Below are 18,747 nucleotides of genomic sequence, written 5' to 3'. Positions count from 1 at the left end.
GATTTTGAAATATTAATTTACCTCTCCTATCAATGTAATCGGCAGCATTATTGCTCTTTGTAAAAAAGTTAAAGCAAACATTTGCAATATAACACACAGAGCAGGAGAAAAAACAGAGTAGTGAGTGATTAAAAAATTGTTACTACTACTCACCAAGCCCGGGGACCTCCACTCCCAGCACGTCGAGCAGGTCGCGCTCTCGGTCCAGGATATCGGTCCAGCGGTGGGTCACTTGATTATAGGTGCGCTGGACCCCCGAGATGTGAAACAGGGCCCGGCACACCTGCTCCCACCGCTTCCATCGCTCCTGGCGGTTGGTGTAGCCTCCAGCGATCCTGCCGCCTGCCGCGATGGTTTTGGGGAGGCGGCGCTGTACATAAAAAACGAGTGCGCCCACCTCCTCAGGGCTGAAGATCTCCCTGGGCACCACCATTTCCGCCCTAAAGCGGCCACACGGGAGACGGGCACGGGCTGCGGGGACCGTCTTGGGCAGCTTCACACCTGTCTTCACCATGGTCTGGGCAGGTGTTAGGAACAAGGAGACAAAATGAAAAAGAATACAACTAGGGAAGAAGAAAATAAAAGTTAAAAAAAGTAGTTGAAAAGTAATCAAAAGTAGCCTAAAACACAAAATTTTAGACCTGAAAACTAGAGGGATAGAAAAAAAGTGAAATAGATCAAAAAAAATCTAAAAACAAGCAAAAGATGGCAGAGATATAGAGGATAGAATCACCATGCCCAGACACATAGGAATGAATGAAAAACAAGATGGCGGCCCGATCACGTGCGCGTAAGTAAGTTCGCACGCGATTTCTCTCGCGAACTCGTGCGAACTTGCATTCGCAAGGCGCTCATTCCGCGAGATTACACATAGCGGGCGGAAACGGAAATACGTCACGTAAACAAAATGGCGGCGCCCGTACTCAACCTTGGGGTAACTCGCACGAGTTCGCGTCTTCCACGGTCGAGTTCGCACGACGCCGCGCCTCGCGAATAGGGCAAAATTACCGAAAAACGAGTTTTGCAAAAGCAAAACCAACGAGCAGGTGCAAAAGTTCGAGCTCATCATTTGTAACCATTTCCCTGTAGTGCTTCCTGAAGGAGCCCTCCAGAATCCGGTTGCCTACTTGCAACTATTATGTGACCCTGCTCTGACAGTCACAGAATAGTTACAAGTATGCCATTGCATCCTGTTAAAAAAAATGTACATTGCAACAAAAAGGAAAGGGCGCAGACAAGCAGGTGCCAGCCTTCATTAATGTCAGTTGGGGCAGGGCAGGTGTTGTTGTTTGCAAAACTTAAAGCACTTAGCAGGTGTGCTTTGCTTTGCCACAATATTGTACACTCACTTGTCAATCAGAGGGTGCTGTGATGACACCGAGGGTGGCATGGGTGTGCCAGCCAGAGGGTGGCATGGGTGAACCAGAGTGCCAGTGTTGACAGAGGATGGCAGTGCTTTGCTTTGCCACAATAATGTACACTGGTGAACCAGAGGGTGCTGTGATGACACAGAGGGTGACATGGGTGAGCCAGAGGGTGGCATGGGTGAACAAAGAGAGTGCCAGTGGTGACAGAGGGTGGCAGTGATGAAGAAAGCCTTGCAAACAGGCTGGGCACGTAGAAACAACAAGTTCGCAAAACTGGCGACCCGACAAGTAAGTTCGCAATTTGCGAAATTGTACAAAACCCTCGCGAACTTGCAGAAACCCGTGCGAACACACACCCCAAAAAAAATCCGCGAGAATTAGCGGATTTTGCGGATGTTCGCAATCCGCAAATCCACAAATCCGCAAATTCGCGGATTGCGAATCCGCAAAATCCGCCCATGCTTAAGGTATACCCATTAGGACACCCCACCATCATCTATAGAGATTTTAAGCCCATATCCGAATACTTCGGGCTAGTCAAATGGGAAATCTATCCTCCAAGACAGCTTTACTTTCCTGTGTTACCATACAGAGTCAATGGTAAACTGATGTTCCCCCTCTGTCGAACATGTGCTGTGATTAAAGGGGCTGCTTATTGTGGGCACACCGAAGAACAAAGAATGCTCACAGGGACCTGGTGCAGCATCGAGGTAGAAGCGGCCTTAGAGAAAGGTTACATGCTCGGGAGGATTGACGAGGTGTGACCTCTACAAGACTCTTTGCCCCGTACATTAATCTGATTCTCAGAGACAAGCAGGAAGCCTCGGGGTATCCCAAATGGTGTACTAGTCAGGATGCAAAGCAGAAGTACTTCGATGACTACTACGTTCACGAGGGTATCCATTTACGACCCCAATTGATAGAGGTCAACCCCGCCCGTCGACAGTTAGCCAAACTCTGTTTCAACTCCTTATGGGAAAAATTCGCTCAGCGTACAAATCTGCCAAATACAACCTCAATAACAGATCCTGATGAACTGTTTAAGTACCTCTTTGCACCTTGTTACGAGGTGTCCAGCTGCGAGTTTATTGATGACAATACCGCGGCACTATGCTGGAAATACAGCAACGCATACCCCACAACGTGTAACAACATAAACAACTTCATAGCAAGCTTCACGACAGCCCACGCTCGTCTAGAGCTTTACAGAGTTATGGATACACTCCAGGACCGCTGTTTGTATCACGATACCGACTCTGTGAATTTTGTGAGTAAGTCGGGGGATGAAGACCCTCCCCTTGGAGATTATCCTGGTAATTTGACCAGCGAGCTAGATAAGAATGAGCATATATTAGAATATACTTCATCCGGACCTAAAACATACTCCTACCACACAAACAAGAACAAAGTGTGTACGAAGGTCAAAGGCATAACCCTAAACGTCAACAACACCCTAAAAATCTATTTTGACAGTCTAAAGAATCTGGTGCACGAAAACGCGGCATCAGCCGATTGTGAAAATGCTAAAACCATAGTTGTGAACCAGCCGTGCATAGTCAGATACAAAAAGAAGGGGGAAATTACAGCACAGCCCTTACATAAAACATTACGCATTGTTTTTGATAAAAGGGTCCTGACCACCGGCTATAAAACGCTACCGTACGGCTATCAGACCCATTAGAGAGACAAACCCCCCAACATTGACACCAGATTACAACATCCATTCTCCTGCGTGTTAGCAGGGCCCTCAAACTGCGGTAAGAGCTACTTTATAAAAAAGCTCTTAGAAAACGCTGTATCTGTTCTATCCCAGACCCTTAATAACATTGTATGGCTTTATTCATGCTGGCAGCTGCTTTATACAGCCCTGGCCCACAGTTTCCCCCATATCAGATTTATAGAAGGTATACCGGATAATCTCAACGATGATGAGTTACTGCCACCGACCAGGGTAAACATGATAATTGTCGATGACCTTATGCGTGAAGGGGGCGATCATTCGGAGTTAGAGAGAGCTTTTACTCAATATTCACATCATCGCAATCTAAGTATCTGTTATATTGTGCAGAACTTGTTTTACAAGGGTAAGAACAGCAGATCTATAGCTCTCAACGCTTTGTATCTTGTTTTATTCAAAAACCCCGGTGACAAATAGCCGTGATAGCTAAACAAATGTACCCCGGAAACACCCACTTCTTCATGGAAGCCTTTAACGACGCTACATCAAAACCCCACGGTTACCTACTGGTCGACTTAAAAAATGAAACTCGAGAAGACTATAGATTGAGGGCTGATATTTTTCCCCCCGAGCTACCAGTCGTTTACACGCCAAGACCCAAGAACAGGTCCTATAAAAAGCAGGTTTGATGACTTTTAGAGACATTTACAGCCAGGACCTTATAATACTAGGTGTTGACCATGTCGGCCCGTCTACAACGCAATTTAGATCTCCTAAAAATGCTTGTTACATCCAGTCCCCAACACAGAAAGTCCATCCTGTGTGCTGCTTCTGATGACTTAGTGTCTGCCATTGCAGAAATAGCCCTAAACACCCTAAAAGGCAACGTACCTATCTCAAGGAGTCGGTTGCAGGTTCTGAAGAAGAAGAGGGGTCTTATCAAGAAGCTCAGTAATAAAAGGGCCTCACTCAATACCAAGAAGAAGCTGGTGAAACAGTCTGGGGGTTTATAGGCACTTTGCTACGTATAGCTATACCTGTAATCACAAGCCTGCTCTCGGCATGGTGATGGAGCACGCCACAAAAATATATTTGGTTCCTAAACAACAAATGGACCAGCTGGGCTTTTCCGCGGACAACGCCTGGGATATACGCAGAAATGAGACTCTACGATTGGATGCTGAAATTAAAGACATTTTGAACCGTACTGATCTAAACCCCTATGACAAAGCTAACCTTTACACCAGCACCCTTAAAATCTTTTTAAGTTACTACAGCCAGTGGAATACCGAAAAAAACAAGCTGACTCTATATACCCCAGACTCTGAACAATCAGCAGCCCCTGAGCATGGCCCTCAGCCCCTACAAGCACCGCCGGACCTTGCGTTACCCTCAGATACCTTTGTTGGTGACCTCTTAAAAAATATAAGCCAAAGGCATAGATGGGCCGCGTAAATGTTGATGAGTAAACCAACAGCTTCTAAAGACCTAACATCATGGAATGAGCGAGGAGAATTTCTCTACAAAGGACAACCGGTTGCAGGGTCACACATGTACGATCTAGTCAAAGGGCTCACACACCCCAAAATCCTAACGCTTCAAAATGCACCTCGTGGCTGGGAGCAGTTTTTGCGAGCCGTTGCTGAACTCAACATCCCCTCCACGCTCGTGGGTAACAACGAGCACCGGCGTCTGCTTGAACATTTATAGACACCCCTCCCTCCATCGTCTGCAGGCTCGGAAGCAAAGCTGCTATCCCCCTTGTGGAGTACCCCCATGGTGCCGGATGTACGGCGAAAAAGACATTTGTCCAAAACCCGAACATGGATTCAGCCTTAATGGTTTTTAAATAAAATGTACCGTTTATGCTTATATGAGGAGTTTAGGTTTGCTAACCTTCGCCAAATAACGTCCACCGATCACAGTGTTTTTGCTATACATCAGGCGGTGCAATCGCTCATAGAAAGGTTGTTACGCGATGTGGGGCCCAATGATTTTTTCCAGCTACGTTTCCAGGGGCAGGGTTTTCATAGTCCGTTGTTCACCAGAAGGGCATCGCGAGATGTGTTTGACGCCGTAGACTTTTTAGATAACCTTTCGCGGCTTTTACAGAGCAAGGCTGAACTACTCGCCTATGGCACTTTCCGAGTCATAGCCCTCATTGTACGGGGCCATGAGGGGGGTGTTTCCCACCCTTTAAAGAGCGTGCTATACAGCCAGATAATAGGTAAGAAACAGCGTTGGCTGCTCGACTTTAACAATGACATAAGCAACACCTGTCTTGCGGCCAGCATCGCTGGGTTGTTGATGGGGCGCGACACCACCGACGCGATCATCCTGGCTAGAGCGTCTGAAGCCCATAAGGTTCTTGAAATACCTCCAGACCGTCTGGTCAGTTTTGGTGACAGCGGTCTTTTTGAGAACTATTTCTCGGTGACTGTGAAAGTTCTTTATCACAACGGCTCTTGGAAGTACTTTACAACAGGGGCCCATGTGGGGAATAAGACTGTATATGTCCTTCACCATGATAAGCACTTTTACGGCATCTTGAACCTTAAAGGTTTTCTGGGAGTCCAATACGTGTGTAAACATTGCGACCACATATACAGCAATATGGAACGTCATCAGTGTGAAATGCATTGTAAGATGTGCCAGAGGGATGGGTGTGTCGTAGACACAACCATGAAGGTGAGGTGTCGCACCTGTAAGATGTTTTGACGCTCTCAAGACTGTTTGAACATCCATAGGAAAGTTGCTAGATGCAGCCCTAAAATGGATTGTTTTGAGTGTGGTCGGTATGTGGCTCATGATCACAAATTCAGGTGTATGAAATGCCCCCTGTGTCAGATGTCTTTTGATGCAGGTACCAACCATCAGTGCTACATGGTTTAAAGGCAGGCCCCAGACCAAAACCGAAGCATACATCGTGTTTGATATAGAGTGCACACAGGAGACGGGAGTAAATCAGCCTAACTATATTTACGCACTCCATCTAACTTCCGACGCCAGCTGGGAGTTTGAAGGTAGAACGTGCGTTGGTGATTTCCTTAACACCTTCATTCAAACAGAATTCAAAGGGTACACCATGTTGGCCCACAATTCAAAAGCCTACGACTCGTTCTTTATTTTGCAAAATATGATTTGTGAAAAAGTACAAGTAGACCTCATCACTCAGGGTTCCAAGCTGATACTCTTAACAGCTGGTCAGTTACAAATAAGGTTTATAGACACCTTGAATTTTTTACCCATGAAACTGAGCAAGCTTCCAAAAGCCTTTGGATTCCCTGTGTGTAAAGGTTATTTTCCACACTTTTTTAATACCTGGGCTAACCAGGATTATGTGGGCCACATGCCCCTCCTGACAGTTACGGGGTTGAATACATGATGCCTGCCGAGAAAGAGAACTTTCAACAATGGTACTCTGAAAACCGTGAAAAGGAGTTTCATTTTAAAACAGAGTTGAAAGCTTATTGTCAGGCTGATGTAATGATCCTGCGACAAGCGTGCAACCTCTTCAGAGATGTTGTGGTGGAGATGACTAAGAAAGTCAAGCTGTTAAAACCCAAGAAGCCTCAAAGGCCAATGAATGTCAGAGCTATGAAACCCAAGAAGCCTAAAACGGTAACGAAAAGCAAGGCCTTGAAACCTGAGAAGGATCAGTCGCCAAAGACGGTCGAATACATAGACCCTTTTCAAAACATTACTTTGGCCTCCATGTGTATGTCCATCTATAAACACATGTTTTTAAGACCCGAAAGTATAGTTCTAGTTCCGCCCGACCTCTATACCAGCAAACAGAAACGTTATTCAACGCCGTCGATCCGCTGGCTAATGTACATCTCTGAGAAGGAAGACATACAGATTCACCACGCCTTACAGGGCGGTGAACACCGTGTGGGTCCCTATTACCTGGATGGGTGTGCTGTAATTAAGGGAGAGCCGACGGCCTTCGAATACAAGGGCTGTTTTTACCACGGCTGCCCTCAATGTTACAAGCCTCACGAGTTTAACAGATTGCTGGGTGCCAAATTTGAACACTTACACAGATGTACTCTGTTGAAGGCCCAGTATGTTGACAAATGTGGCTATGCTATGCGGGTTATTTGGGAGCACGAGTGGTTAGAGATGCTTGCAACCGACACCGAGCTCTGTTCTTTCCAACAGAATCATGCTTTACCCGAACCCCTGGGACCTCGTGATGCCTTATACGGCGGTAGTACAAATGCCATACAATTGTACAGGGCAGCGGGTGATGGTGAGAAAATACACTACTATAATTTCATCAGTCTGCACCCGTTTGTGAACAAAATGAAGGTATACCCATTAGGACACCCCACCATCATCTATAGAGATTTTAAGCCCATATCCGAATACTTCGGGCTAGTCAAATGTGAAATCTATCCTCCAAGACAGCTTTACTTTCCTGTGTTACCATACAGAGTCGATGGTAAACTGATGTTCCCCCTCTGTCGAACATGTGCTGTGTTTAAAGAGGCAGGTTATTGTGGGCACACCGAAGAACAAAGAGTGCTCACAGGGACCTGGTGCAGCATCGAGGTAGAAGCGGCCTTAGAGAAAGGTTACAGACTCGGGAGGATCCACGAGGTGTGACCTCTACAAGACTCTTTGCCCCATACATTAATCTGATTCTCAGAGACAAGCAGGAAGCCTCGGGGTATCCCGAATGGTGTACTAGTCAGGATGCAAAGCAAAAGTACTTCGATGACTACTACCTTCACGAGGGTATCCATTTACGACCCCAATTGATAGAGGTCAACCCCGCCCGTCGACGGTTAGCCAAACTCTGTCTCAACTCCTTATGGGAAAAATTCGCTCAGCGTACAAATCTGTCAAATACGACCTCAATAACAGATCCTGATGAACTGTTTAAGTACCTCTTTGCCCCTTGTTACGAGGTGTCCAGCTGCGAGTTTATCGATGACAATACCGCGGCACTATGCTGGAAATACACCAACGCATACCCCACAACATGTAACAACATAAACATCTTCATAGCAAGCTTCACGACAGCCCACGCTCGTCTAGAGCTTTACAGAGTTATGGATACACTCCAGGACCGCTGTTTGTATCACGATACCGACTCTGTGAATTTTGTGAGTAAGTCGGGGGATGAAGACCCTCCCCCTTGGAGATTATCTTGGTAATTTGACCAGCGAGCTAGATAAGGATGAGCATATATTAGAATATACTTCATCCGGACCTAAAACATACTCCTACTGCACAAACAAGAACAAAGTGTGTATGAAGGTCAAAGGCATAACCCTAAACGTCAACAACACCCTAAAAATCAATTTTGACAGTCTAAAGAATCTGGTGAACGAATATGCGGCATCAGCCGATTGTGAAAATGCTAAAACCATAGTTGTGAACCAGCCGTGCATAGTCAGATACAAAAAGAAGTGGGAAATTACAACACAGCCCTTACATAAAACATTACGCGTTGTTTTTGATAAAAGGGTCCTGACCACCGGCTATAAAACGCTACGGTACGGCTATCAGACCCATTAGAGAGACAAACCCCCCAACATGGACACCAGATTACAACATCCATTCTCCTGCGTGTTAGCAGGGCCCTCAAAGTGAGGTAAGAGCTACTTTATAAAAAAGCTCTTAGAAAACAATGTATCTGTTCTATCCCAGACCCCTAATAACATTGTATGGCTTTATTCATGCTGGCAGCCGTTTTATACAGCCCTGGCCCACAGTTTCCCCCATATCAGATTTATAGAAGGTATACCGGATAATTTCAATGATGATGAGTTACTGCCACCGACCAGGGTAAACATGATAATTGTCGATGACCTTATGCGTGAAGGGGGCGATCATCTGGAGTTAGAGAGAGCTTTTACTCAATATTCACATCATCGCAATCTAAGTATCTGTTATATTGTGCAGAACTTGTTTTACAAGGGTAAGAACAGCAGATCTATAGCTCTCAACGCTTTGTATCTTGTTTTATTCAAAAACCCCGGTGACAAATAGCCGTGATAGCTAAACAAATGTACCCCGGAAACACCCACTTCTTCATGGAAGCCTTTAACGACGCTACATCAAAACCCCACGGTTACCTACTGGTCGACTTAAAAAATGAAACTCGAGAAGACTATAGATTGAGGGCTGATATTTTTCCCCCCGAGCTAACAGTCGTTTACACGCCAAGACCCAAGAACAGGTCCTATAAAAAGCAGGTTTGTTGACTTTTAGAGACATTTACAGCCAGGACCTTATCATACAAGGTGTTGACCATGTCGGCCCGTCTACAACGCAATTTAGATCTCCTGAAAATGCTTGTTACATCCAGTCCCCAACACAGAAAGGCCATCCTGTGCGCTGCTTCTGATGACTTAGTGTCTGCCATTGCAGAAATAGCCCTAAACACCCTAAAAGGCATAGTACCTATCTCAAGGAGTCGGTTACAGGCTCTGAAGAAGAAGAGGGGTCTTATCAAGAAGCTCAGTAATAAAAGGGCCTCACTCACTACCAAGAAGAAGCTGGTGAAACAGTCTGGGGGTTTATAGGCACTTTGCTGCGTATAGCTATACCTGTAATCACAAGCCTGCTCTCGGCACGGTGATGGAGCATGCCACAAAAATGTATTTGGTTCCTAAACAACAAATGGACCAGCTGGGCTCTTCCGCGGACAACGCCTGGGATATACGCAGAAATGAGACTCTACGACTGGATGCTGAAATTAAAGACATTTTGAACCGTACTGATCTAAACCCCTATGACAAAGCTAACCTTTACACCAGCACCCTTAAAAACTTTTTAAGTTACTACAGCCAGTGGAATACCGACAAAAACAAGCTGACTCTATATACCCCAGACTCTGAACAATCAGCAGCCCATGAGCAAGGCCCTCAGCCCCTAAAAGCACCGCTGGACCTTGCGTTACCCTCAGATACCTTTGTTCGTGACCTCTTAAAAAATATAAGCCAAAGGCATAGAGGGGCCACGCAAATGTTGATGAGTAAACCAACAGCTTCTGAAGACCTAACATCATGGAATGAGCGAGGAGAATTTCTCTACAAAGGACAACCGGTTGCAGGGTCACACATGTACGATCTAGTCAAAGGGCTCACACACCCCAAAATCCTAACGCCTCAAAATGCACCTCAAGGCTGGGAGCAGTTTTTGCGAGCCGTTGCTGAACTCAACATCCCCTCCACGCTCGTGGGTAACAACGAGCACCGGTGTCTGCTTGAACATTTAAAGACACCCCTCCCTCCAGCCTGCAGGCTCGGACGCAAAGCTGCTATCCCCCTTGTGGAGTACCCCCATGGTGCCAGATGTACGGCAAAAAAGACATTTGTCCAAAACCCGAACATGGATTCAGCCTTAATGGTTTTTAAATAAAATGTACCGTTTATGTGTATAAGCGTGTCTGATTTTTCTTCATATGTTTATTCGACAGAGTTTGTCATTGTAATGCTCAGCTTACAGGCCTGTTTGTAATAAACACTTTTATAACTTTTCATACCGTCTCAAGCGTCTTTTTTAAAACATTTTTTAAATTATGCTGCATGTATAAGCAATAAAAATACAGAGACTGGATGCCTTATTTTTTTAAAAATATTGTCCTTTATTTTTAGACGTTCATCATTAAAAACATAAGTTATAAGCACTTACAATTTTGACAAGCAACATATTCGGTTTTCACAGGTCTGACTGATACCCTTGTGTTTTCTTTTACATATTTCACAACTATACTATCATTGTTAACAAGGTCCAGCGAATATAAATTTAAGAAATGTCTAAACAAAGCACCCTCTGACATTTTACTGGTATAATAAATACAGTGTTCCCCCCATGTCATGGCTATAGTATCCTGCACCAGCACCTTATTATACACCAACACGCTCTGCAACTTTTTACACAAATATGAATACGGGCTGTGTATATAGACGATGTTCAGGGAACTCGGCTGTACTGTCAAAAACTGTAACCTTTTCATTATCTATAAACAAGGCCGCCCAATGTGTTCCACCCTTGTAGTGAGGATCGGTGTTAAGGACTAGGGTGCGGGGTCTTTCTGCCCCTATTTCAGACGGTAACCCATCGCTAGGGAAAACACCTAAAAAGTATTTCCGAGCGTGTTTATGCCTGCTTAAGAAGTCCTGGATCTGCACAGTGTCCATTTCACAAATGTTTTAAAGATAGTCAAACAAAATCTGTCGGGCGTGGTTGATCTGAATGACGCTGTCGAATACCGAGAATACGACCATGTTCACATTCGTAGGAAGTGGATTACTGAATCGTATTTCAGCTTTTAGATGTCCGTTTTTGACCAGGTTGTAATGATCCCTGTCTTCCATGTCCGGTGTCAGCTCGAATGCGAGCAGTGTCTATCCGGCCCCATGACCTTCTCGTGACACGGCTACACCGCAGTCCCTCAGGTGTTTCCCTGTTATCGAAACCAACCCCTGATATTCCCTGATGTAGTTGGATGTTATAAAACTGGGGGTGTATGGTTTTGCAGGGATCACATTGCCCTCGTTGACCAACGTAGCATAGTTGATGCCGTAGTGTTTAAAATTGAAGGGGTTTGAGGCATAGGTTCCGCTAAAAGCTGTATTGTGCACAAAACCGATTTTGATGAGTTTGGGTAGTTGCCCCAGAAATAAATTCTGCTGCTGTGTTAAGCGGGTACCTGCTGGGATACTGAATACTTTCAGAGCCACTCTTTACACAGTGTACTTGGCGTTTGATATTTGTAAAGCGCCGGCGTGCACTAATCTGACGCTCGGAGATACTTTCACTCTCTTTACAAACAGACTCGCAGACAGTATGTCCAGTTTCTACTGTTCCGCATCCCCGCTGATGAGGCAGAATGAGTCCTTGTTACGAGTGAGTCTGATCTTAAGGTCAATTCCGTTGACGAGCAGTCCATCCTGGAAGAAGAGGTCTGAATGTATGCGGCCCAGGAGGTCAAAGTTGCGACTGCCTGCTGCCAGTCCCGCTCTTTGTACAAAACCCTTATTGGCGCCGTCCAGAGCCGTGACTTCAAACTGGGCGTATGTATCCCTGTAGAAGAGACCCGTTGAAAGTTGTGTGTCAAGGGCATCGCTGCTGTAATTTAGAATACTCTCGAGGTAGGCTCTGTAGGCATACATGTTGTCGTTCTGGGTGATGAGTCGATCGCCCAGGGTAATGTCCACCTGATTAAACATCGTAGCTATGGGGTAAGCGATCGTCACCACTTTAGCGTCCGCTGCTATTGCGGACCCATCCGCTTTCGTGATTTTATACACAAGATGAAGCAACGTGTTGTTGAGATCCAAATATATATCCGTGGACCCTGACACATAAAACTCTATATGGGCCAGAGGCGTCAATGCGGCTAAAGGCGATACCTCCATGAAGAAGCTGTTTTCGATGCTTGTCTACGTTGATTTTAGAGGGAACAGGTCTAGCTCGGATTTGGCGCACTCGCCAGATGCGCAATGTACAAAGGCCATGGTTTAGTTTACAAGGCTTTAAAAAATATTTACTTTAGAGGCGGCTCTCTTCTTCGGCGTAGCTCTCTTCCGTCTTGGAGCTCTTCTTTTCTGAGTGCGCTTTGAAGAGCTCCTTCTTTTTTTATAGGGGGCCGGCGGGCCCATGCGGCTCGAAGCACGACGCTTCCTTTTAACACGCGCACGCGTTGCGTACACCAACCCCGAAGCTTCTTGCGGCTGCTTGTTCATGCGCTCTGCAACTGCCGATGTAACAGAACCGACCACATCCGAGGCAATGCTCGTAGCAGCCTCCTTAACATGTGGTTTTGGAATGTCATAACCTCTTCTCAGGAATGGCATCGCTCTTCTAAGCAGACTCCTGAAGAATCCCCCTAAACCAGCCCCGTACATAACCGGTGATCCTTGAAAGTACGGCGGCCCTCCATATCCGGCTTGGTTTCTGTAATAGTCCCGGTACATAGAAGGGTCCCCGTATGTTTTCACAACCACCATGATGCCTGCTTAATAGCCGCTGTCGCGTCTCGGTCTTAAATGAAGCTTGACAATAGCTTTCCCGTATTTAAAGCCAACCGGCTCAGACTGATCATCGTAGAGCATAATTGAAATAGTGTCAAAATGATTTTTAGAAACTGCGACGTAGTCGGGTTTATGAAACTGGATATTGACCATCCCATTATTTTCACCTTGTACCTGGACCCATCTTAACAGCGGTGAGTAACTATCGCCGATCCTCTGGGCCTCTACTATATCGCTATATACATAGGGCCTAATTTATGAGGCCGTGCGTCACTTTTACGCCGCCAGTGCGTCACTTTTTGTGACGCACCAGCAGCGTAAATAATGTGCCTTGTTGCACCATATTTACAAAGTGACGCATCTAGGTAGATGCGTCACTTTGTAAACCCCTGCGCCACATTATACCTGCGCCAGGTATAATGTACGCAGGGGGGCGTTCCCCCGCAAAAAGCCTCGTAGAAGTGACGCAGTGAAATCCATGAGATTTCACTGCGTCACTTCTAGGACGCCGTTGCGTCAAGATTTTGCGCCTGCCTCACAGCAGGCATAAGACTGACGCAAGCCCTTTCACATGGGGCTTGCCCCATGTGAAAGGATGCATTGCTGGAGTTGCGTCACTTTTGTGACACACTCCAGCAATGCGTCACTTTTGCGCTTACAGATACGTCAGAAATACTGACGTATCTGTAACTCCTTGCGACATGATGCGTTATACTGTAAATAAGACGCATCAGGTATGTCGCAAGGAGTGCGCACTGAGAAGTGACGCATCGCTGCTTTCACGCAGGGATCCGTCACTTTTCATAAATGAGGCCCATAGAGCGTACAGAACCCTCCGTTAATATCGGGACAAGATTGATCCTGTTCTGCCAAACCTTTCGAATTCGCATTCATCACTGTGCCTAAAACTCTTTTTAATTTACCGGAGCAGTTAAACGATGGAGAACCGGGCCTTACGGGCCGGGCGGCGCAGGGCACGCCTAATATCTCCGGGTTCACCTGCCTTGTCAGACAGAGACACGAGACACTCTGTTAGAAAATCAGTTTATTTGCTGCAGCCAAGCACAGATATCCAAGAAGTACAACAGAGGTAAGTTCTTAGGAGACTGCCACTTAACGCCGTGGCTCACAATCTCTTACAGGTCATAGGTTTACAATGCCCACTGCCAAAACATACAAAACCAACTAATAGAAATAGTTCGAAAACAAGCTATCGAATGTCCAAAACACACCCTCCTTTCAGACCCTGTGTGCTCCCCTCCCCTCAAGTTAATCAACACTAGTGCCTGTAATTCAATTCGCAGGTGGGAGAACATGTTCGTATGCTTCAAAGGATAGTTTATGTAACAAGAGAATACACGAAGAGAATAGCGAAGGCCAGTCAAATAAGATAAAGTCAGAAAGAATGGTGGGACTCAAACAGTGGAGTCAAGCAAGGATTAATCAGTCTAGACATGGATTAACGAACTCGGCCAGACCCTGACATCGGTTTTACAAACAAGGACAAGGGGTTACTTTTTAACAGGAGGGACACGTAGCAGCTAAGAAAGCAAAAACACCGCGTTCGCCGTGCTGCCTGAGTGAGGCAACACAAAATGGCGGCTGAACACAAAATGGCGGCTAGATACAAAACGGAGTCGATAACCACGGAACCTCAGCCCCTCCTTTTGCCATACTCAGGCAAGGCACAAAGGATTCATGTTAGACTGAGTCGATGTCAATGGTCATGAGGTCATTGAGTTGTTGCTGTAACATCATTCTAATATTCTCTGTTTTCTGTGACACTGGTTTTGGAACGCATACAGTGGCACAAAGTCCACAGATGGCTGGGCCACACTGTAAACAGAGGCAACAAGAAAAGATGATCGCTAGAATCACTCCAAGGAAAGTTAACACTTTCCATCCCCATGTGGACAGTAGTCCCCAAAACCATCCCATCACAGACCAATCTCCTGTGTCCTGATGAATGGACTCAGAAATTACATGTAGCTTAGAAATGGCTTTATTATACTGTAGGGGCATTATCAGGAACGTAAACACAGCAACTAGACCCAATTAATTTACAGACTCCTCCTCTATCTGCAAGAACAAAATCTAAAACCATTCGGTTTTGTAAAGTCATAAGACGATCCGCCTGAAGTTCAGCTGTCAAATTATTCAATGCTCCAGAGGTTACATTTATGGTAGCATCGACCACACGGACTAAACGTCTGATGTTTCTGCTATTAACTATTGGACCCCAAAAGGGAAGAAACCCTTTCAGAAAATCTCCTCCTTCTTGTACAGCTGTGTCTTCAGAATCAATAACCCCTCTTCCATATCTCTTTTTATGATGATCTGCAGGAGCAGTATATGTTGGAGGAAGAAGGAAAGCTATATAACATGTTCCCGAGAAATAGGCAGGAAGCCATGTATAAGCTCTGTCGTGGCAGATAAAATATGTACCTTGAGATGGTACCAAAGGTGAAGAAACCAAGGGTGTATAAACGTATGTATGGGAACAATTACTCTTTTCCTGTTTGATCTTAGTATTCTGGCCATTTATTTGTAAACACAAATTACCTTTATGAGGTATAGTCCAAATCGGTGAAGATCTTTTCTGTTTAATCTTATCGGTGAGGCTAGTGATATAACGAGTCACATTCCAACCATTATATGCTTGCTTCTCATTGATGGGAATCTTACTAATGTCAGCAATTTTTGCCATAGTTACTATACCCTTTATCAAAGGACTGTGACTGAAATCTACTCCACCACTATATGACCCACCAGGAGGATATCGGAGTTGATTCTGGTATGCTTTAGAAAACATAGCCAGATAAGCCCAAGCAGAACCTTCGTATGAAAATGGGAGAACTAGGTACGGCATCCCTCTTTCTGTATTATGGGGCATGAGCCCACAGACCCAACAGTCAGTAGTATGGGGAACAACCTTTATAACGCAACTTTTAGCACGCAGTGCTATTACAACGCAGCTTTTAAAACAAAAACCATTACAACGCATTACACTGGGGGGCGCTCTAGGATAGGGAATAGTTTTAATTTACTATCCAACATCTTCCCTAGTGTCCACGGGGACTGGTGTTGGAATAGTAAATTAAACTATTCACTATCCAGCACCCCCCAGTGTAATGCGTTGTAATGGAATGCGTTTTAAAACTTGCGTTGTTACAGCATGCGTGGTAAAAGCATGCGTTGTAACAACGTACATCCCAGTAGTATTGATCACCAATTGATGCTGATGCAACAACTGTATAAACGAATTATTAAGATATTCTGTTCTCCTCATTTGCTCATGGTCTGGGAGTGCATAAAATTCGTGTGGAGAAATAGTAGAAGAGGAAATCAAAGAAACAGAAGTAGGAGCAGGTGTTGGCTGCATAATGTGGACAATCCATCCTACACAAGCTAATAAACTACATAAACATACTAAAATGCATAATGCTACGCCACAACGACTCAACAGTAATTTCTTATAATGATTTCTTTTCATCATCTTATTATCACTCCCTTCCACTTCGTTATCCATTACTCTAAAGGCGTTGCTCACGATAATCTTCCTAGATCACTTGGCTGTGATTATTAGCCGTCCTATGACACTGCAAGTCCTGTTGACCTAGTCACTATTCAGGTCACAGCCTAAGACTCCTACCGTGACCCTGCAACTTGATGGATAGTGGAAAAGGAATGTCTTTTAATAAACTGCAAAAGTATCACCAGCAAAAAGAAAAACACAAAGTTCAATTAGTCTTGGTCAACCTTGGCCTTAGGTTGTACCGTGTTTTGCCAGGTATCGTTTGATCTTTGAACAAGGTCTCTGGTTCTGATGTGTTCAATCGCAGGTGTAGAGGTACAGAATCCTGTAGCACGTCATCATCCTCCTTTTCAGAATTTGTCCAGTCCAGGCGTGCACTACTAAATGGTACAAATCTGGGTACTTTCTCAGTTTCGTGGTCACCTATACCTTCCCGAACCCACTGATCATAGGGTAAAGGCAAGGGTACCTTCTTGCAGTGCACGCCATGAATCCAGTTCTTCTTCCCCACGACCTTCACGGCTGTACGCGTTGTCAACAACACTTGTTTCGGCGGCCCCCAACGAGGTTCCAAATTCTTTTTCCTCTGAAAATTCTTAGGGCAGACCCAGTCCCCAGGTTGGATGGGGTGCCCTGGATCTGAGGAAGCCTCCGGCAAAGAGTTTTGGACCTGTTGACGAATAACACGTAATTTAGTGGTGAGGTCATGCAAATAGTCAACCAACAATGGATACAGAACATCGGAATATTTCTTTGGTCGAGGGACTCCCCAAACATTTGCTGGACGTCCAAAAGCAATCTCGTATGGACTAAGACCCAAACGAGAATGAACTGTCGTTCTAGTTGAGAGAAGTGCCAAAGGCAAGGCATCAGGCCAAGAAAGGCCTGTGCTGGCCTGGATCTTTGCTTGCTTGAGCTTGAGAGTGCCATTATAACACTCTACCAAACCCGCTGACTGAGGGTGGTTTGCCGCATGGAACTTCTGTCTGATACCAAGACCCATACACACCTTCTGCATAATTTGGCCTACAAATTCACTCCCATTGTCACTCCAGACAATGCGCGGCAAACCAAACCTCGGGAAGAATTCCTTCAGGAGGACTTTATCAGTGGTCAAAGCAGTATTGTCTTTTAAGGGGTAGGCCTCTATCCATCTAGAAAAGGCGCAAACCACCACCAGAACATATTTGAGGTTTTTGGAACGTTCCATGTGAATGTAGTCTATTTGCAACACCTCAAAATGATACGTAGGGGGAGCAAAATGACCTGCCGGAGTTGGTGTTCCCTTTCCTGGATTGTGCATCAAACAGACAATACAATGCTTCACCATTTTCTCTGCACATTTGGGAATACCTTCATTCTGCCATACTGGAGCCAGAAGTTTACATATTCCACTTGCATTAATATGAGCTGGACCATGCGCCATAGTAACTACAGGTAGTACATATGCATCTGGTAACAGCCACCGCTGATGCTCTGACAATTCCGTCCAACATCCCGTCGCATCCAACATTCCCGTACTCTCTCTCCACTTACTCAATTCTTTCTCAGTTGCTTCTTTCTGGATCATTTTCACACTTTCTACTGTATCTTCACACATACCTCCTTCTACGACCCATCTTGCAGGGCCTGCAACATACATGTGACTTTTAACATCTTTCGCTGTCTCTCTTGCTACTTCATCCGCAAACGCATTCCCTCGACCCACATCATCAGTAATCCTTTTATGTGCGCTGCACTTCACAATCACTACATGAACAGGCAAGACAAGTGATTCAAGAAGGTCAGTTACCAACTGACCATGCTGGATTTTAGTGCCGTGGGAGGTAAAGAATCCTCTTTCCTTCCACAAACGGCTGAAACTATGAGCAACGCCAAAGGCGTTTTGGCTATCTGTATAAACAGTCACTCTTTTCCCTTTCGCCAACACACACGCTCTTGTTAATGCAATTAACTCCGCAGCTTGCGCTGAATTCTGTGTAATACGTGCAGTTTCTACTACTGTATGTAAAGTAGTAACAGAATAAGCTGCTGTTGTCTCACCATTTGGAAGCTTAAAGCAAGACCCATCTACCCACAGGATCCCATCTGGATCCACAAGTGGTGTGTCTTTCAAATCTACTCGGCCTTTAGTTTCTTCTTCTGTGCGAAGAAAACATTCATGTCGTTCCT

Source organism: Lissotriton helveticus, chromosome 2_1, assembly GCF_964261635.1.
Source record: "Lissotriton helveticus chromosome 2_1, aLisHel1.1, whole genome shotgun sequence".
NCBI classification, from domain to species: domain Eukaryota; kingdom Metazoa; phylum Chordata; class Amphibia; order Caudata; family Salamandridae; genus Lissotriton; species Lissotriton helveticus.
Note: the sequence above shows the minus strand (reverse complement) of the source record.